The sequence below is a fragment of the Mesoplodon mirus genome (genome assembly GCF_964341445.2).
Source record: "Mesoplodon mirus genome assembly, chromosome: 12".
Classification (NCBI taxonomy): Eukaryota; Metazoa; Chordata; class Mammalia; order Artiodactyla; family Ziphiidae; genus Mesoplodon; species Mesoplodon mirus.
Genome location: NC_138988.1, coordinates 8,622,288 through 8,644,766, shown reverse-complemented (window position 1 = coordinate 8,644,766; position 22,479 = coordinate 8,622,288). Strand labels below are relative to the sequence as shown.

The 22,479-nt window shown below is 41.8% G+C and overlaps 1 long non-coding RNA gene across 1 annotated transcript in view; it reads right to left on the bottom strand.

Annotated features, from left to right (window-relative positions):
• Positions 1-5,481: 5,481 nt before the first annotated feature.
• The window catches only part of LOC309813961, a 151,385-nt gene continuing 134,387 nt past the window's right edge, over positions 5,482-22,479 (bottom strand). Inside the window, exon 4 of the long non-coding RNA XR_014295564.1 lies at positions 5,482-5,567. This is a non-coding gene — a long non-coding RNA (uncharacterized lncRNA). The remainder of the gene's footprint in view (positions 5,568-22,479) is intronic.

Genomic DNA, 22,479 nt, shown 5'->3' with positions numbered 1-22,479 from the left:
CTGAGAGACAATGAACCATGCCATGACTTCTTCAAATTCAGAGAAAGACCAAGAGGTAACTTTGGTCATGATGATGACCAAAATTGGATACAGTCAGTTCCCACTCTTTGTGGGCATAGAAATGGACAGCAAATAGCAAGGCTGCTGTTGCCATTAGATTATTAGACTCAGAGCTTTGGTTTTCCAAATCTCGCATGGGGAAGGGGATGTTGCATTCCTCAAGGAACAGTCTATTTCTTTTGAAATCATGAAACTTCAAACAAATTACAAGAGAGGTCAGGCTGAAAATTAAAGATATAATTTTATGGGGTGACTTCTCTCAGGCACGCAAAGCTGTTTATCTTCACTGCATCACTTTTATTGAATTTCTGGGTCATTTAAAAAGGGAAAGGATAGTTTTGCCCAGAGTGGTTAGGCATATACAGTGTGTTGAGTAAAAGAAAAAGTATAAAAGATTCTCACTAACTGTGAAGTACCCATTTATGACGGATGACAAAAATAACTCCGGAACCATGGAGAAAAGACAAGCATCCAAGCAATTTTCTTATATAGAAATAATGTAGATAGGAAATACAAGAAAGAAATATCATTTTCAAGTATGTCTTCCTCATCAGGAATGTAGGGGGAAAATGCACTCCATGTAATGTGGACAAAAGCAACACTGGAAAAAGTTCCCTGTGTCCTTCTGTAATTCATTCCTTCCTCCATCCCTGTCCCCAGGCAACCACTGATCTGCTTTCCATTTTTATAGATTAGCTTCCATTCTTTAGAATTTTACATAAATGAAATCATACATTATATACTTTTTTTTTGGTCTGGCCTTTCTCACTCAGTGTAATGATTTTGAGATTCATCCAAGTTGTTGTATCAGTAGCTGACTCCTTTTTATTGCTGCTTCGTTTTCCATTATATGACTAAGCCACTGCCTATTCATGGATACTTGGGTCATTTCTATCTGGGCTACTAGAAATAAAGTTGCCATGGAAATGTGGGTACAAGTCTTTACAAGGACATGTTTTTACTCTTCATGAGTAAGTACCTAAGAGTGGAATGGCTGATCACATGGTAGGTGTATTTTTAACTCTTTAAAAAAGCACCATTAAACATTTGCTAAAGTGTCTGTAGCATTTTATATTCCCTCCAGCAGTGTATGAGAGTTCTGGTTCCACCCATCTTCAGCAGCACTTGGTATGGTCAGTCTTTTTCACTTTAGCCACATGGGCCTGGAGCATTATCGCACTGTGGTTTTAATTTGCATTTCTCTAATGAATAATTACCCTGACCATCTTTTCATGTTCTTATTGTCCATTGGTAAACCTTACTTTTGAAGGGTCTATTCAAATATTAGCCCATGTTTACTGGGGTACTTTGCTTCTTACTATAAAGTTGTACAAATTCTTTATATATTCTGGATACAAGTCTTTTGTCTGATATATGAAACTGCCTAGATGTCAGTTTATGGCATAGATATATGGCGTAAGAAAAATTTTAAGGTCCTTTGTGACTCTCACAATTAAACATTCTGTGGTTTGGATGTATTCCTGAATATTCAGATACTTTTAGTTATGGAATTGAATTGTATAATAACATGTATTTTACTTTTCACTCAATTATTTGTATTTTATGCAGATGTAATCCACTCAGCAAGGATAGAAACAGTTTAAAGGATTTCAATGCCTTTTGTTTATTTATTCTGTTTTCTAGGACCACAGCAGTTTAAACTGCACAATGTGGCTTTACTTGACTAAGAACTATTTTGTCCACTTTCCAGCAGCTGTGGAAGAAATGGGAACTGTTTTGAAAAAAGGAAAAAAGGCATAAAAAAAGGAATCTTGTACCTTAAGAGCCCAAACAAGCACATGCCCAGAAAGGCAAAGGAGGCACCTAAACACCCTAATAAGCCTTAGTAAAAGGGGTCATGAGGGGATTTGTAAGATCACAGACACGACTCTGGAAGATAAGGCCAGGTCTCACTTGGAGACCAAACGGATAGGTTTGGTTACTGGTCAGTGTGACCAAGGGGCCAAGTAAGTCCAGAGAGATCATCAGGCAATGTCAATATCTCTGGGTTCATGCAGCCAAAACTAAGGTCCCTCAGAGCACCAGGGCTCTGATGCCTCCTTCAGTAGTGGAAATGTGTCTAGCACTATTTCTGAGCTTGAGGACAAAGAAGGGGCCAAGGCAGGATTCCTGTCTTCAAGCAGCTTACACTCTAGGGAAGGCAGGTAACTTAAAAAAAAAAAAAAAAAAAGAAATAGCCTAGGAAGAGAATCCAAGGGCAGCTCAGGTTAGCACAACCTACCATGTAGAACACGAGATATAGGAGACCAGTACAACTAAGCACTGGGGTACAAAGTGTGATTGGTGACACTCACGGTTTTTTTGGACAACCCAGAACAGATGTGCTCCTCAAGCAGAGGACTCAAGGCAGCAGGGCTGGAGCAAGACCCAAGGGCAGCACCAGAAAATGCCACAACTTCAGCGACACTGATGCCACAGAAAGCCTCATACGTCAGAAAATTAACTTAAACCACAAAGGGACATAGCTCCCAAACTGCCTTCCTGTGACCAGCCTGTTTCTAGACAGAGGTGGCCAGCAGCAAATGAAAGCATGCCAACTCAAGGGGAGAGCCTAAGAAATGAAGGACCCCCAAAGAGCCAAGAGTCAGCACGGTGATGAGCCTCTCGCTACCTCCCTCGGCTAAAAGACTTTACCTGTCCCAAGTGAGAAGGCTGTGTTATAACTGTTATAATTAATTAGACACATGTCGAAGTTCATTTCTCAGTAAAACTATGGAAGACTGTTTAGATTCTTCCCACACCAATTCCTTTATGCGTTTTCCTATAAAAGAGCCATAAAAAAGAAGGAAATCCTGCCATTTGTGACAACATGGGTGCACCTGGAGGACATTATGCAAAGTGAAATAAGCGAGGCACAGAAAGACAAACACTTTACGATCTCACTTATACGCGGAATCTAAAAAAGTCACCCTCATACAACCAGAGAGTAGAACAATTGTCAGAAGCTTAGGAGTGGGGGAGAGGGGAGATGTTGGTCGAAGGGTAAAAGTTTTCAATTTTAAGATAAATAAGTTCCAGGGATCTAATGTACAGCATGGTGATTATAGTTAATAATGCTGTACTGTATGCTTGAAATTTGTTAAGAGAGAAGATCTTAGGTGTTCGTGCCACAAAAAAAAAAAAAAAAATAGGTAACTGTGCTGTGATGGGTGTGTTATTTAACTTGATTGTGGTAATCATTTCACAACGTAGACGTATATCAAAACATCACACTGTACGCCTTAAAATTAAAGTCATGTTATACAATCCAAATGTAAATACATTTTAAAATAAGTTAAAAAAAATTATATTCAAGAGGCCAGCTGAGAGGCTACAGAGCAGGCAGTTAACTCTAAAGCTCATTTCAGAATTGCCCCAGTGAAGGTCCACAGCCTCTGGGACACACACACTGCATCCTGTCCACTGGCTGGACCCTGACCACCAGGAATCCTGCCCTACAACTGTCCCCAAAAGCCAGCTGCCTCCACCACAATACTCCCCAGAAAATGGACTCTGTGTCCAGCTTGTTTCCTCTTGCCATGTCACCTCAAAATCTCTCCTGGGTCTGCATCTTAGTGACTGAGCCAGAGTCACATGACTCTCCACCCAGCAGCAAGAAAGTCTAAGAAAGTTAGTGTTCGACTCCAGCCTTGGATAGGAAGTGTTCATATTGTGAAAATACTCCTAAGACTTAGCAGAAGATTCTCTGTGGCTACAAAACATAACAAATGTCCATGCTATACGTGGGCTCACCTATCCAACCATTCAGTCCACCAGGCCCACAGTTAGCCATGCTAGCGTGGGGATGGGGACGGGGGACAGGAACTACCCAAGACACAGGCGTAGGACAAAGTGTCTGGTTTGACTGAAACTGCACACTCATCCCCATGTGTATTTCCTTTCTTCTCATCTTGTTTCCGAGGTTCCAGTCAAGCTTCAGCCTCAGTTGCTGGCATGTAATGATGGATAAAACTGAGTCTGTGGATTATTATCACTGGAGAACAAACCTACACTCATTTTAAAGAGCTTTAATCTGCTCAGCACACAGTAATGATTAGCTAATAATTGCTACTGTATTTTGGCAAGTACATTGAGACTTGCCAAAAAAAAAAAAAAAAGTCTATACTTCCGTGGGAGCAAAGCCAAATGTCTGAACAATGATAAAAATACTGGAGGCCAAACAAAGTGGAAAAGTTCCAAAAAATAACAAAGGCTATTTTTCAGATAATAGCAGGCTGAAAGGAAGGTCAGGTTGTCAAGACAACTCTCTTAAAATAGAGGATCAAACCAACCTACTGAAATGAATCTATACTCTTAGTATCACAGAGATGTCATTCCATTCTCTTGCTTGATTTCATGAAATCAAGATTAAAGATTAGAAACCAGGAGAGAAGGGTCAAATTACCCAGGTAAATAGATATCTGTAATATGAGATAAGTTCTGATATTATAACGAAGTCAGTCCAAAAATGCTCAAGTTGGTATTTATCTTTGCCAAAAATGTAACACATTTTTAAAAGTGTGTACACACACACACACGCGCGTGCAGCAGTGAACTGCTTTGTCTATGGGCAACCACATCAATAAAAACAAGAGGGAATTAACTCTATCAGGCAAACTTAGTTGTAATTTTGCAAATAACTTTTTCGAGGGGAAAAAAAAAAGCCTCAGAAGTGGTTTTTTTTCCTTAAGATTAACCCATTACTTAAAATGCAGCAATTTTATTTGACTGTCTTAACAGTTCCAAAGATATGAACATAAGCCTTTAATATCCAGACTGACTTTATGATTCTGAGTAGATATACTCTGCATAAAAACCAAAGCCATACGTAATGTGTATTATGAACTATAATATAATATAGATTCTATTTTAGATGAAACTTTGTTTTAAAACAATGAGTATATTATAGAAACTGGGCACGTGACACATGAGACAGCAACCAAAAAAGTTATTTTAGAATTAAGGTCTTAAGTGGGTTTATACACACAAATTCAAACTAGTAATGGATTTCCCTTAAGTGAATTTCACATGTCTAAAAATATTTTGATCGAAATAAGTATCCTAAGTCTGACAGCTTTAAAAACATGCCTAGACTTAGTTTCAGAATTGTCAAAAGCTTAGAAAATTGAGGCCTTCAGTCCACATAGTTTCTAGAGTCACTTCCTGAAAAGCTACTCACCTTCCAACAACTGGTGGCTGTCAGGCTAGACAAACTCCTAACATCCAGCAGCCGCTTGCCTCCCAAATCAGCACTGCCCTGCCTGTAAGCAGCAGAAGGACCCCAGATACCATGGCTTCACAATGGGTCCTCTCGAAAGGAATGGGGCTTCGCACTTGCCAAATCTTTAGTATAAGAACTTTTCAAATAAACTTTATATACTGCACTGCAGGAAGTCACACATCCACCTCTTTCCTACCTCTGTTGACCTGGAAGCTCAGCTGGATCCATAGGGTTGCTTTCATTACGCAAGGAATGTTCTCCAACCTCCAGCTGCCATTCTCACCACCTGCAGAGACAGAGATGAATAGGAAAGGTGGATGCACCCCAGGGAGGCGATTTCCCTGATCCAGGTGCTGATCACATTGGTGACATTCAGCCTGGACACAGAAGAATGACACTCAGAGCTAGATGGAGAGAGTGCCCTTTATTTGCAAGTTTCTGGGCAGGGAGAGCTGGTCCTGAACAAAACACTGAACTGAGGAAAGTTTACCCCAACTTGGCCCACTCTCTTCCCCACCTCCATGTGCCCCAGGTTCCCACAATGCTTCCTGCAGGGAGAACATCCCGACACATCCTTCAATGGCTCTGAGCCTTGAGTTCTCCATCTGTAAAATGGGGATAACTATTTCAAGTTTGGGGTTTGTTAAAGGAGCTCCTATAGGTAGCCAGATCCACGTGAGTGTAAGATATTGTTCTTTTGTATTAGCAAGGTGATATCAATCCTGTACTATTGATCATAACTTCCAGGTGTGGTTTTAAGCAAAATCTAACAACCCTCGCTAACATGAGTTGTACTAAGAGCATCATCTTCTATTCCCACGAGCTCTGGAGCCAGTAGTGAAGGAGTGAGAACAGGGGCTTGATCCATTTGTGTAGGTACGGTCCTTTTAGCTCTTATAACACGATGCACCAAGCACTGTGGTAATGATTTAACACCCAGAAACTCATTTAACCTTTGCAACGATCTGAGGATCAAGGTGCTACCACCCAAGGTCGAGGGAGGAGAGCAGGGAAGGAATAAGAGCTTCCCAGGGCTCCTCAAATACCATGTAGACAGCTACCTACTCCACCTACATGCAGGACTCTCTTGGAAAGCAGACTTCGCCCAAATGGGACCATCACCCCTAGCAAAAAGCACACCGTGCTTTGTGTGCACCTCTCCTGAAGACGGGCGTACAGTTCTATTCACATCCTCCCTCCAACCTGGTCCGGCAACCTGAGCAGGTAGTTTTTTCATTTTTCTTAGACTAAGTTTTCTCAACTGGAAAGCAAAGGCTAGATGATGTCTACAGTTCCTGAAATCTCTAACACCGTAGACAGTGATACAAATCAGCATCACGCTGTTACAAAGCACAGAGGTCGATTTGAGCCAGCTCATGAGGAAGGAGTTTATCATGGCGTGGTCAAGGCTGGAACTGGGAAGCGGTCCAGCCCCAAAGAAGCCCTGAGGCCAGCCATTCTATCACCGAGTCTCTGCTTTTATCTGGGCCTCACTGTTGTTGTCTTTACTCCATCCACCTGGGCTCCCCATCTCTAATCTCCCTCTCTTTTTCTCTTCATGACCCTGATAGTGTCAGCGTGCACACCGGTTTACACATTTCCCTTCTGAGGGCATCCTATGGCCTTCTGCCTGCCCCCCCATTAGCTGGGGGCGTCTCCACCTCCACACCAGCCAGCCTGGACCAAGCTGACCATTTACCGTCCTTTTCCCCTCTTCTCTCTTCTCTACAAACTGGCAAAGATCCAGTCTGCATCGCTCTACAAGCCCACAGACAGGAACCAATTCCTCCTCTCAAACTTTTCATTTAAACGGAGGTGAAAAGTCATCCTAATGTGTACTTACTATGAAGAGTTACTCCTATAAATGGAGTACTGAATGACAGAGGTAATACAACCTTGAAAAAGAGGCATTTTCTCACCTGAAAACTTAATTGCTACAGCAAATTTAACAAGGAGCTCTTGACATTCGATTTCATAAAAAGTGTTTTATTCTCAAATTGTACCTTTGATTTATAAACCACAGGGTGAGGGCCCATCAGTGGCCGTGGGGAACATTTCTCTTCCTAAATACCGAGGTTTAATTTACGCCCGTCAGGACTAAAACTAATTTATTTGGCTTATAATATAACTTAAAGTGCCTTTAATTTATGTCATTCTAATTTTGAAAATAGATTAAACCGTTGCCCACCTTTACAAATACATATATCTCTTGAGACTCTGTACAGGCCAAGGTTCCAAGTTATCACTACGAACAGCAGCTGGAAAAGACGTCACCTTACTCCCTCTGCCATGGTTTAAACCAAGAATATGAATAATAGAATCCTTGTCTCAATTCCTTATAAATATTTTAGGACTTATTTTTCTTATCAAGGCTAAATGGGGGTTCAAGTTATCCATCTCAAAAGAATTTTACCAAAGGATTTTATATGATAGAATGTGGGGAAAAAAAGGAAAAAATAAATAAAAAATTTAAAAATACACTAGAAAGTATGTGTATACCTTGTTTTCAACAAAAAAATAATTTTGAAAAAGTTCCAATTTCATTAAAAAAATATTTATTAGGTGTTGATTCTACCCATCAGGTCTCCGCTAGAAATAGATGATGCACTTAAAATAAATACTCCTGGAGGGCTTACTTACAAAGGGGCAGATTACGAAGGTGTGAGCATAGGGTAATGACAAGGGGTGGTGGTGAGCACAGGGCTAGCAGCAGTGAAGCCATGTGGCCCCGAGGCCAGAGGGACCAAGGTAGGGAACAGTTTCCAGACCCTGAAAGAAGAGTCCAATGGGGCTCTACCTTTAGAGGAGCAGTGGCCTGGGGGATGGGGGCAGGGGATAAACACCTGGTCTGAAGGGCACTCACAGGGAAGGGGCCAAGGGAATAAAGACCTGGACCTCGTTTTTCTCTCTTCTTCCATTTCTTGTGGGGGGAGGGGGACCAGAACTGTCCATTAGCCAAATCCAACTGGGAACCAGAGGATGGCAGAACCCACTGATGGGATGCATAGAGATCGGCCTTCAGGGACAGAGAGCAGAGAAGGATGGGGAGTGGGCGCAGGACCACAGGGAAGATGCCAGCACCGCGACCACCCAGCACCAGGAGGGCACACAGTGGAAGAGCATCCCTGAGGGCCCTCAAGAAGTACGCAGTCTATGGGAGAGAGGACATATGGGTGTAAAACAAACTATAAATAGAGTATTGTGGAATTTTAGTGAAAGAAAAATTTTAAATCCTCATAACATCTGTCTCCTTTGCTTCTATAGGAGCCCTTCCCCTCTCTCTGGCAGGAGCATCCTTGCTTTCCTTATGGTGGTGGTTCTCAAGCTTCAGCAACATGTGAATCAGTAGGAAGGTTTGACGAAACATAGATGACCGGGCCTGACCCCAGCGTTTTGTTGTTGTTATTTGTTTTTGTTTTTGTTTTGCCATACCACGCAGCATGCGGGATCTTAGTTCCTGGACCAGGGATCGAACTTGTGCTCCCTTCAGTGGAAGCGTGGAGCCCTAACCACTGGACAGCCAGGGAAGTCCCAGCAGTTTGGATTCAGTAGTTCTGGGGTGAGCCTCGAGAATTTGCATTTCTAACAGTTTCCAGGTGATGCTAAGGCTGCTGGTGTCCAGGGACCAGAGTTTAAGAACCACTTCCTTAAGGAAATTACCTGTCCTCCAAGCTCCAAACCTCAGTCCCTGTGACTCCTGTCGTGCTGTCCACTTCCCACTTATCCACTGCTGGGCCACAACCCAGGCCTGACCAGTCAGCATCGCCCATCACCCTGAACGTCAGCCAGGGGCTGTCTGCAGCAGCGTGAGTCTGGGTGAGGCAGCGTGACCTCAGGCAGCCCCAGCTCCTCTTTTCTCTTCTTCCCTGGAGACAAGCCCAGCTCTCACATGCTCACCACAGTGTGTTTACTCAGGGAATTTATCTTCAGGAAACAATTCAAAGTCTGTGCCAAGACTTAGCAATAAGGATGTTCATCACAATGTTATCAGCTACCTAAATACCCAGTTATAGGGACATGGTTACATGAAGTGTGATACATCCACACAATCGGATACCACAAAGCCGTTAACAATGTGAATGCAAAAATATATTCCTCTATAGAGAACGATGTTCACAATACATTAAGCTTAAAAAAGAGCAAGTCACAAAACTATTTTTTGAATAGTACCCCCTTTTAAATATATATAATATATGAAACTTAATACACCACTGTATTAACTGATTGTTTCTAAGTGCATGAAATGATGGGTATATTTAATTTTCTTTTTTGTTTGCCTATCTGTTCTTTTTCAAGTGAGCATGTATTGCTTTTGTAATAAAAACAAACAATAAAAGAAATTTCATTTTGAAACACATACGCATGCCATTCTCATCCTGATGGTATCTAATTTAAAGGCTCAAAAAGTAAACATGAGAATGGATAAAGAAGATGTGGCACATATATACAATGGAATATTACTCAGCCACAAAAAGAAACGAAATTGAGTTATGTGTAGTGAGGTGGATGGACCTAGAGTCTGTCATACAGAGTGAAGTAAGTCAGAAAGAGAAAAACAAATACCATACGCTAACACATATATATGGAATCTTAAAAAAAAAAAAAGGTTCTGATGAACCTAGAGGCAGGACAGGAATAAAGACACAGACATAGACAATGGACTTGAGGACATGGGAAGGTGGAAGGGTAATAGCTAGTGGGAAGCAGCTGCATAGCACAGGGAGATCAGCTCAGTGTTTTGCGACCACCTAGAGGGGTGGGACAGGGAGGGTGGGAGGGATACACAAGAGGGAGGGCATATGGGGATATATGTATACATACAGCTGATTCACTTTGTTATACAGCAGAAACTAACACACCATTGTAAAGCAATTAAACTCCAATAAAGATGTTAAATAAAAAGTAAACATCTATATCAGTTTTATTTTCTCAGACCTCTGTGGCTCCATAAAATCCAGATGTATTAGTTATAATTAGGTTTTGTGGCATGTGACCTCAAGCCCAGATTAAAAGCTTAGAATCATGAGGGTTTTGTTCTCTCCCATGAAATTTATAAAGATAAGCAGTTCAGGGTCTACATGACAGCTTACAATCCCAAGGGACTCTGTCACCTCCCAGACGTCCACTTCATTGTTGCTGGAATGCGGCCTCTTCTATAAGGTCCAAGGTGGCTGCTGGAGTCTTAGTCATCACATCCCTATTCCAGTCAGCAGGTAGAAGAAAGGGCAAAGGGAAGGAAATGCTCTTCCCCTTAAAGACACTTGCTTGAATTGTACATACACCCCTCCTGCTTACATCCCGTCCACTGCCTGGATTTTAGCCACATGGCCACACCTAGCTGCAAGGGAGGCTGGCAGATGCCTCTATGGAGGGCAGCCATATCATCAACTAAATTTGGGAGTTCTATTACAGTGGAAGAAGGAGAAATGGATATGGGAAACTGACCAGCAGCCCATGCTATACCATGTCACATAAAAGGTAGGATCTACAAGAAGATGTGGTACATATACAACGGAATACTACTCAGCCATAAGAAAGAACAAAATAATGCCATTTGCAGCAACATGGACCTAGAGATTATCATACTAAGTGTACAAAGAAAGACAAATATCATATGATATCACTTACATGTGGAATCTAAAGTATGACATAGATGAACTTATCCATGAAAGAGAAACAGACTAACAGACATAGAGAACACACTTGTGGATGCCAAGGGGGAGGGGGGCTAGGGGAGAGATGGATTGGGAGTTTGGGACTAGCAGATGCAAACTATTATATATAGAATGGATAAACAACAAGGTCCTACTGTATAGTAGAGGGAACTATATTCAATATCCTATAATAAAACATAACTTAAAAGAATATGAAAAGAATATATATATAATTACATATTATAATTAACAGAAATTAACATAACACTGTAAATCAACCATACTTCAATCGTTTTTTTTTTAAAAAAAAGGTACAATCTAGTTAAACACTACCCAGTAACTCCTCCAGACAAAGCACTCAAAATAGTAAGAGCTCTTCCTGAAATATCTCCTGGTAAACCTGGGCCTCAAGTTTTCCCCTAAGCTTATGCTACGGAACTGCCATTTTTCAGTGGCTTTATTTCAGGGGTAGCTAGGCCAAGAAGAGAGTGTTTAAGGTCGGGAGGGTTTGTAAAACCTCTACTTTTCCTTCATTGTCATGACTGGAGAGTCTTACATCTGAGATGCTGGTCACCAGACAGTGTTGAGGCTCATCACCCAGAGAATGTCCTGAATCCACGCTGTCTGCGCCTTATTTTAGACCTAACATCTGATAGAGAGCTGATTTCCACCACAGATAGGGTTTACTGGTCACTCCACTCCAGCTACATTGGCCTCCTTATTGTCCATGGATGTTCTAGGCAGCTCAGTGCCCTTGAACTGACTTGCTCTCTGTTTGGAATGCTCAGATATTTACTTGGCTCACTGATTAACCCCTCGGCCTCCTTCAGCTCTCTGCTTAAAATGTCACCTTATCAGCAGAACCTTCACTCTCCAGTCTATTTAAAATTGCAATTGCCTGCCTCTCCACCCCGCACTCTCCACCTCCTGATTCCTACTTTATTTTGGTCCTTTGATTCATGTGTAATACAATGTATGTTTTGAGTATTTAATGTCTTCCCCACCCCTCTCCCCAACCAGAAGGCAAACTCCATGAGGGCAGGGATCTTTTTCTCTTTTAGACAATGCTTTTGTCCCCTGACCTAGAGCAGAGCCTTGTGTTCAATAAATATTGAATTAATGAATGAATGACCAAACAAATAAATCTTATATCCCAGTATCTCTGGCAAGTAAAATGATCAGATTTGCAATTTGCTGTAACTCTGGCTGCAGTGTGAAGAACAAGCTGTAGGGGGCGCTAGATTGCAAGTGGCGGGGTCAATTGGGAAGCTGCAGCCCCTCCAGAGAGATGATGCCCTTTGAACTCGGGAAAATGAAAATGGCTATGAAGACGGATGCAGGAAACCAGCTGAAACATCCAACCACCACACCCTTGCTTCTCTCCCTAAACCTCACCAAACTTCAGTTTTCTTTTAAGTAAAATGGGGATAGCAAGTCACAGATTCTTTATGAAGATTAAATGATAAAATATATATGAAGCACCCAGCATGGTCTCTAACACAAAATAGGGACTCAACTAGTAGGAATTCTATTCCTGAGAAGCCTTTTCTTTTTCTCCAGCTCCACCCTCATTCCTTCATCTTGAACAGCTATTGCGTCCACTTTGGCTGATCTACAATATGATGACTCGGAAGTAGGGAATATGTCCCTATTTCCTTTCATCTCTAGCAAGATTGGGGTTCACCGTTATGGTGAACTTTAAAATATATTATCAATAGCAATGAAAAACTCATTCATCCACGACGCTGAGCTAATTAAGGAAGCCCAGATATGGTCATGAGAAGAAAATTACTTTTTAAAGAAAATAATTTTTCTTCATTCATACCCCACCTTATTCCAAAAAGGACTTAAGATTGATTCTCCAAATGCACATGCCACAGAAAAATAAATTAAATTAAAAGGAAGAAAAACGAGACAAAAGGAAAATAAGGGAAAGAAAGTGATTTAGAGCCAGGAGCAAAGCCAGCAAACTCCCTAGGACCCTGCCACTATTTGGATCCAAGTTGTCCAGAAGCCAATACGTCAAGGAAGCCCCAGCGGGTTAGGGGACTCACAGTGTCTATGAGGCTAAAGCACACAGTGCTCAAGAAAATCCCTTCACACAGAGGCCAGAGAAAGATGCCTCCCCTGGGCATCCAGAGTGAAGACCCGAATAATGTAACAAACACCATCCTTGGCAGCCCCCAGAAAAGCCCTGAACAATCGCTTCCTATTTGCAATGTTTTGTAAAGCCAGGATTCAAGTTAGCCTCATCTATAACTTAAGTGGTCCCCTTGAGGGCTGGGAAATTTTTATTTATTTATGTATTTATTTATGTATTTATTTATTTATTTATTTTCGGCTGTGTTGGGTCTTCGTTGCTGCGCACGGGCTTTCTCTAGTTGTGGCGAGCGGGGGCTACTCTTCATTGCAGTGCGTGGGGCTTCTCATTGCAGTGGCTTCTCTTGTTGCGGAGCACAGGCTCTAGGCACGCGGGCTTCAGTAGTTGTCGCTCGCGGGCTCTAGAGCGCAGGCTCAGTAGTTGTTGCGCACGGGCTTAGCTGCTCTGCTGCATGTGGGATCTTCCCAGACCAGGGATTGAACCCGTGTCCCCTGCACTGGCAGGCAGATTCTTAACCACTGCGCCACCAGGGAAGTCCTAGGGCTGGGAAATTGATGCCGCTATTTCACGCGGCTGTACTAGTCACATGCAAGGAGAACACGGAACTGAAAAGCCAGGGGTCTTCCAACCCAGAGGTTCTGAGGCTGTTTCTTGGATTCCTTGGGTTCTACAGAGATGCCTCAGAGGATGTGTGAGGGTCGGAGGAGCACTGAGAGGCCAGCAGGGCAGGACAGGGTCTTGTGGTCCACGTCCCTGGCTTCAACCAGAGCAAAGTTTGGAAACCACAATGGCTCGAGTCAAGTGCAGCAATTCAAGGACTGGACTTAGGAGTTACTTGGAGGTGAGGGGGTCTGGACAGGGATTCAAACTCACTCACTCACTAGCTGTGGGACTTGGGGGAAATTACTTCACCTCTTTGTGCCTCTGTTCCTTCATCTGTCTAATGAGGATATTAACAAGACCGACTGTATGTCATCATTCGGAAGGTTAAACTGCTTGATAAAGACCTGTGACATTGTGATTTGTAATAAACACGTAGTTTGGTCTTCTTCCACAGTTCTCGGCTCACAGCTGCCAAAAGCCTTGGCAAAGAGCAACGGGAGCTTCTGTTCTTTTGATATTTGGTCTCCTGTCCTCCGTCCCTGAAGTGGCTTCAGGGCCATAGAGAGGAAATGGGTGTCTTGTTATTGGTAAGAAGCCCCTTTCTACCGCAACTGGGTTTATGTTAATAAGGTGGCTTTTGGAAAGCACCTAAGGATGGGGGCTGGCTGCCAGGGGAACCAACCAGGAATAGAGGGGTGGAACTTTCAGTCCCACCCTCTGATTTCTGGGGAGGTGGGAGGGGCTGGAGTTTGAATCAATCACTAGCGGCCAATGATGTAGTCAGTCATGCCTACGAAATTAATCCTCCAGAAAAACCCAGAAGGGGGGCGCCTGGAGAGTTTCTAGGTTGGACAAGTGGAACACTTCCTCCAAACTCCATGAGGACGGAGCTCATTTGTTTGTGAACTCATCCTGTATATCTCTTCATCTGGCTGTTGATTCATAGTTTTTAAATAAATTTGTTTGTTTGTTTGCTTATTTACTTATTGCCACGTTGGGTCTTCGTTGCTGCGCGAGGGCTTTCTCCAGCTGCGGTAAGCGGAGGCCGCTCTTCGTTGCGGTGCGCGGGCTTCTCTCGTTGCAGAGCATGGGCTCTAGACATGCAGGCTTCAGTAGTTGTGGCACGTGGGCTCAGTAGTTGTGGCTCACAGGCTCTAGAGCGCAGGCTCAGTAGTTGTGGCACACAGGCTTAGTTGCTCCACGGCATGTGGGATCTTCCCAGACAAGGGCTCGAACCCGTGTCCCCTGCATTGGCAGGTGGATCCTTAACCACTGCACCACCAGCAAAGTCCCAATTCATATTCTTTAACATCCTTTGTAATATATTGATGATCAAGTGAGTAAACAGGTTTCCTGAGTTCTGTGTGCATTTTAGCAAATTAATCAAACCCAAGGAGGGGGTTGTTGGGAAACTCTGATTTATAGCCCGTTGGTCAGCTGCACAGGTGGTAACATGGACTTTGACTGGCGTCTGCAGTGGGGCCATCTTAGGGAACTGAGCCTTTAACTGTGCAATCTGATGCTATCTCCACAGGTTGGAATTTGGTCCACAGCCCGTAAGTCCTTTAGCAGGACACCTGTTACAGAATAAGTGTTCAATAGTGATTTCACAGCAGAAGTTTGGGTAAGAGAAATATTAACCCCTGAATTAGCCTAGTTCCTACATATGAAGAAACAGCTGCTGTAAAAACATTTTGGCCACATAGGGTTATCCAAACAAAGAGGTCCTGAAGTTGAAGTGATTTGTCCCAAATCACATTTCCAGTAGCAGAACGGGCACTGGAGCCAGCACTCCTGACTTCTTGCCCAGTGACCCATTCACTGGGCCAGGAGACTGGTTTCCACTTTTCACAGTTGTGCTCCATTTTACTCTCAGTGCACCTATGTCATGAAATCCAGCATATGAAACAGCCAACAGCTCTCATGTCATGTGTGAGCTCCAATTATCAGTGGCTTCCTTGAGAAAGATGTTAGATCACGCTCACGATGAGCAACATGAAATGTGACAATCAATTAGCAATGTCCACCACTGAAAAGAGCAAGGAGGTATTTTCAGATGCCATGGTACGTAATAATTTCACAAGGATGGAAACCACACGTAAGCGCTTTGGACTGTCCAAAGCACAACTCCCTATTCTGAACACACAGTAGGCCATTTGGCAGTGTTTACTGAGTGACTAACTGATTGTTGGTACAAAATATTTAGTGAGCATAAAAGAACAATGGTGATTGATTCCATTGACCTTTTACAGAACGTAAGGTAGGTGAGATTACTTGAGGCTAAGAATTAGGAGCATTCAGTTACAGTATTTACTTTCTCCAGATCCTCCCAACACATAACAATGCCTAACTGGTTTGAGAAGGTCCATTGGCTGAACAATGGGGACGAACATTGCACTGATTTCTATTAGGAAGACATGCATCTGTGAAAGCCCTTAAATCAATTCAGGACTCTTATACAATAAGCTGTCTTCAATATGGATGGCCTCTGAAACCGAAATTGCTTACTTTGGAGTAATTTTGACACTGCAAATTGTCAATGGGTTCCTCCTTCACCCAGACGCTGCACTGTTAGCTGGAAGCCATAGGAAAATGAATCCACTGCTGGCTTCCAGCAGAGATATGTATGCCAATTAATCTTAACAAATTTAAGACTGCAGACTGATACTAACATAAGAGCCAGAAAAGTGTTACTAGAACATGAGTCTGGGTCAGAGGTGGTGAGTAGGAAGGTTTCTTGGGGAAGGCTCCTTCGGGGAGGCCATTCCAGGTGGAAAGAAAGGCTTTAGCAAGGGCGTAGAGGGAGGGAGTTACAAAGCATGCCTCAGACAGTCGCTGTGATATACGGAAGTGGTTATAAGACTTTATGTATAGTGGGCAAAGGCACCTGAAGAGGCAAGTGTGATTCTCTGTCTGCCACCCTCCGAAACGGCTAAGTCTCCAAAATTCAAATTATTATATACCTGCTTCAAAACTCATTTTCAAAACAAACTTACGGTTACCAAAGGTGAAAAGTGTGGGGCAGGGATAAATTAGGAGTTTGGGATTAACAGATACACACTACTATAATACAAAATAATCAACAAGGACCTACTGGACAGCACAGGGAGCTCTACTCAATATTCTGTCATAACCTATATGGGAAAATAATCTGGAAAAGAACAGATATACGTATATGTATAAGTGAAGGACTTTGCTGTACACCTGAAACTAACACATTATTAATCAACTACACTCCAATATAAATTTAAAAAAAAACAAGTTTATAAGTACCAAAACTTAAAAAGAAAAAACTCATTTTCAAAAAATGCAAAGTAAAACCAGATTGAAATAAATCACTTATTTATATGAAAAATATGTTGACTATCTGCTCTGGGCTGAAGAAGACACGGGCCCTGCCCTCCAAAGGCTCCCAGTCTCATGTGGGAAAGGAACACGTGAACTGACCCTTGTGAGACAGTATGGGGTGTGCAAAAAAAGGGCTCTACCCTGAAGAGGCTGGGAACCCAGGGCAAGGGCGTCCAATTGCACCTTGAGGTGAGGGTCAGGGGAGGGAATGAAATGGAGGGAGAACCAGAAAAAGCTTTCTGGAAGAGCCAATACCCAGATTCACACCTAGATGAACTCAGCTAGGTGATTCTGTTCATCTTCTCTTCTCCTCGAAATATTTCCTCTCTGGCTTGACTGGAAACGACACCCTCACCTGCTTTTCCTCCTGCTTCTCTGACTGGGCCTTCTCAGCCTCCTTTTCTGACTCCTTTTCACTTCCCTAAATTGAAAGTGTTGCAGCACCTCAGAGCCCAGTCCTTGAATCTCTTTTCCTCCATATTAACACCCACGCCTAGTGATCTTATGCAGCCCCATGGCTTTAAATACTACCTATAGGCTGATGGCACCCAAACTTCCATCTCCATGCCTGGCTTTGCCTCTGAACTCCACATCTGCATATCTAGCTGCCCACCTGACATCTCCACTTGGATACTGAAAGGATCTCAAATATAAAATGTCTCAAATCTATTTCTGATACCCCTTCCAAACCACTCCTGTCCAGCCTTCTCATCCCATCCCACTGCAGCTCATGACAGGGCAAGTCCATCCACTCAAGGCTCATCAAAAACATTGCTTCCTCTCCTCGGCTCGTAACTTCTGACCAATCCACCAGGAAATCCTCTCCACTATGCCTTCATTTTACCCAGAATTTAACTCCTTCTCACCACCTCCACTCCTGCACCATCATTTCTCACCTGAAATAGTTCTACCTCCTAATGGATGCCCGTGCTTCTACCTTTAGTCACCTGTACCTTTCAAAACAGCAGCCAGAGTGATCCTGTCAAATGTAAATCAGATCATTCAGACTAAGTTCAAACCATCTAACAGCCTCCTATTTCACTTGGAGCACAAGCCCAATTCCTTACAATGACCTGTAAGACCTCACATGATTTGTCCCACCCCCATAAGCTCTCAGACCTTGTCTCCCACTACTTTCCCCTTTGTTCACTGGACTTCAACCGCATTGTCTCCTTGTAGGGCCTCAAACACCCCAGGCACATTCCTGCCTCAGGACCTTTGCACTTGCTGTTCCTCAACCTGAGATGCTCTTTCACCAAATAGCTACATGGTTCACACCCTCGCTTCCTCCAGACCTTCTACGCAAAGGTATGTTCTTCAAGACATTTCTTGGCTACCCTGTCTAAAATTCCAAGCCCTACCCGCAAAACTTCCTATGGTTTTTCCTTGTCTTATTTGTTTTTCTTCTTAGAATTTACTATTACCTTGTATGCTTTACTTAATTAACGTGCATTTTTTATCTCCCCCACTTGAATATAAGCTCTGCGAATGTAGGCATTTTTGTCTCTTATTTACTACTGTGTCCCTAGCACCTCAGACACTGGTTAACACGTAGAAGGCACTCGATAAATATTTGTCAAATGAACAAAGGGAAGCGAATTCCATTCCAGATTGGATAAAAGCTGAGAGAATGACATGATCATAAGATATAGTTCATATTCCTTTAATGAAAATAACTAATATATTTTAAATGTATTATTTAAACTTAGAAGACAAAATCTGGAAGAAAAAAATATTTGGAAGAGTAAAGCTATATAATAAACATGTTTTGCTTTTTCTGCAATTTATAATCATGCTTATTTAAAAGTTTTATAAATATTTTTAAAAGCTCAGTGAGTTTTCAAATGCTTCAAAATATTAGGAAGTTATTTTGGAACATTCAAATTGTTAAAATGTAGAACGTAAAATCATTTTCAAAAAAATTCAACTTGTCAGCAACCTTAGGAAATAAACTAGTTTAACATTTAAATGTTTTGAAACTGTGTGTTAAGATGTTTGGATCTAAAATGGGAAAAACAGTTTGGAAACAGTTGTGAAAGCCAACAGTTTTCCAATTGATCATGTTTGAAATTTAAAGTTTTTATCTCGGCGAAGAAGGAGAGAGAATACATCAAACATTTCAAGGTCACTTACAAAGTAACATTTCCAAATTTGGGGGGAAGCAGATTGAAAATTTTCAGGGATACTTTTTGTAGCCCTGTATTTAATAGTAAAAACTGAAAATGTGTCTTCCAATAGGAAAACTAGTAAATAAATAAGGTATTTTAAATGGGATATTAGAAAATAATACCAAACACACTCTGCAAAGGAAGTACATTGTTTATAATTTGTAAATCATAATCCCATTTAGATTTTTTTCTAGGAAGTTGAATGTATGTGTCTGTAAGACATACCATGCATATGCATGTGTAAAGGGTTACTTATCCCAGCTGTTAACAGTGGTTGCCACCAGAGTGACAGGTGGGGAAGGTTAGAGAAACATGGGAAATTTAACCTATCCCCTGTTTTAAGATTCTTTGGAATGTGATGAGTTATCTATCAGGGTTTTTTCTTTAAAAAATAAAAATAAAAACTATGAAAATGGTTTCAAATGTTTTCAGCATCAGAGGGTCTGAGATACCGAGATGAATTAAATCTGTTCCCAGCTGCTAAAAGACTGAAAATATATTAAAATAACCAGAAATGGTAAGGAATCACTGTTCCACAGTACAATAAACTCTAGAGCAAGAGCACAAAGCTCAGGAGATGTACAGATAAAGGAACATTTCAATTTGTTAGGAAGCCTTCACAGAAGATAACTGGGCCAGTGCTTGAGGGACAGACAGAGCTGGGTCAAGATATTTCGGGCAGATTAGAGCAGCTACGGCATGCAAAGGGCACACTGTGAGGACAGGTAGCCATTTAGCTTGACTGGCAGATGGGCTGAAGACTCCACACCATGGTTATTGCTCTGAAGGCTGGGCCCAAATTGGGATGAACTTTGGAATAAAACAAGACATAAGCAAGTCAACACTTCAGCCTGCAGAATCCATTGTGGTCCAATTCCAAAACCTGTGGGTTTTCTACTCAATCTCGGGCCTTTTCTCTGATAAAAACGTCCCTGAGTGTGGCATCCTCACACAAAGCCTTCTTTCTAAAGGTGAAAGGTCACTTATACCTAGCTTATCAAATGGAGAGAATCCCAAATAATAAACTTAGGTTCAGCTTTTAAGCTTTTCCTACTAAAGCAACATCCATGATTGTGTTTGACCATCCCAGGAACCTAAAAGAATAGATGATTTGGGGTATTTTTGTCTCCCATTTTATAGTGAAGGTCATGGAGACCCAGAGACACATCCACTCTGAAAACTGGTGGCTTGGCTGGAACTCAAGTTCACATGCCTGGTGCCTCCAGTCCATAGTGCCCCCCATTAGATCACACCATAAAATGATGATAGGCTTTAAAAGCTTAAGTAAGTATCTGATGACACATGCCACCATTCTCTACTCTCACCCCTTACAACTGGCTGTCGGCAGCACGTCAGAGAAAATACTGGAGAGAGATATTCATTTCTCTATGAATGTTCTTTCAGTGATCTTTTCTCCTCACTTTTGAATGAGGTAACACTTAATTTGTTGCTGTTTAATCCCCAAAGAAGTCAAAATCTGTAGAAATCTATCTCAGGTAGAAATCAATCATTCAAAAAGAATAAAGGAAAGAAGCTAGTGCTCTAGAAGGGTAATAAGAAAGATGCAAGTCACCTTGCTTTGATCAGGAGTTAACTTATCTTTGAGAAGAGAGAAGGATACGTGACAGGTCACCAGCAACTGGCCTTGTTGTCTGCCTCTGCTCTGTAAATTCACTTTCATGATTACTTGCAGTCACTCTGAGAAAAAACTCTTAAACTACTTTGGCCTTAATGTCTCTGAACTTCTAAGTCCTTACCTAAAAATGATAACAATCATAATATTGAGTGATAATAATAAAAATGACATGGAAGGCTGACCACAATTCTGCTTCTAGCCAAGCTGGAGAAACAGGGATTAGATTTACCCTCTCACCTGAACAAAAGATGGACAGAAAATCTGAAACAATGGCTTTCAAAACACTGGATAATAGGCAATGAAGGACACTGATACCTAAAAGATGAAAAACAAACAAGGTGAGTCCTAGAATTCCCCTAGATTACTGACTTGAAGGAGTTTCCCGTCTAAAAAATCTTAAGCACAAGGCACAAAAGGATCAAACTCTTTCTAAGGAATGTAACTGTATAACAGAACACAGTTTTAAAATATTTATAAGATCTGCATTTTTCATTTTTCACAGAACTAGAACAAAAAATTTCACAATTTGTATGGAAACACAAAAGACCCCGAATAGCCAAAGCAATCTTGAGAACGAAAAATGGAGCTGGAGGAATCAGGCTCCCTGACTTCAGACTATACTACAAAGCTACAGTAATCAAGACAGTATGGTACTGGCACAAAAACAGAAAGATAGATCAATGGAACAGGATAGAAAGCCCAGAGTTAAACCCACGGACATATGGTCACCTTATCTTTGATAAAGGAGGCAGGAATGTACAGTGGAGAAAGGACAGTCTCTTCAATAAGTGGTGCTGGGAAAACTGGACAGGGACATGTAAAAGTATGAGATTAGATCACTCCCTAACACCATACACAAAAATAAGCTCAAAATGGATTAAAGACCTAAATGTAAGGCCAGACACTATCAAACTCTTAGAGGAAAACATAGGCAGAACACTCTATGACATAAATCACAGCAAGATCCTTTTTGACCCGCCTCCTAGAGAAATGGAAATAAAGACAAAAATAAACACATGGGACCTAATGAAACTTAAAAGCTTTTGCACAGCAAAGGAAACCATAAACAAGACGAAAAGACAACCCTCAGAATGGGAGAAAATATTTGCAAATGAAGCAACTGACAAAGGATTAATCTCCAAAATTTATAAGCAGCTCATGCAGCTCAATAACAAAAAAACAAACAACCCAATCCAAAAATGGGCAGAAGACCTAAATAGACATTTCTCCACAGAAGATATACAGACTGCCAACAAACACATGAAAGGATGCTCAACATCTTTACTCATTAGAGAAATGCAAATCAAAACTACAATGAGATATCATCTCACACCAGTCAGAATGGCCATCATCAAAAAATCTAGAAACAATAAATGCTGGAGAGGGTGTGGAAAAAAGGGAACACTCTTGCACTGCTGGTGGGAATGTGAATTGGTACAGCTGCTATGGAGAACGGTATGGAGGTTCCTTAAAAAACTACAAATAGAACTACCATATGACCCAGCAATCCCACTACTGGGCATATACCCTGAGAAAACCATAATTCAAAAAGAGACATGTACCAAAATGTTCATAGCAGCCCTATTTACAATAGCCCGGAGATGGAAACAACCTAAGTGTCCATCATCGGATGAATGGATAAAGAAGATGTGGCACATATATACAATGGAATATTACTCAGCCATAAA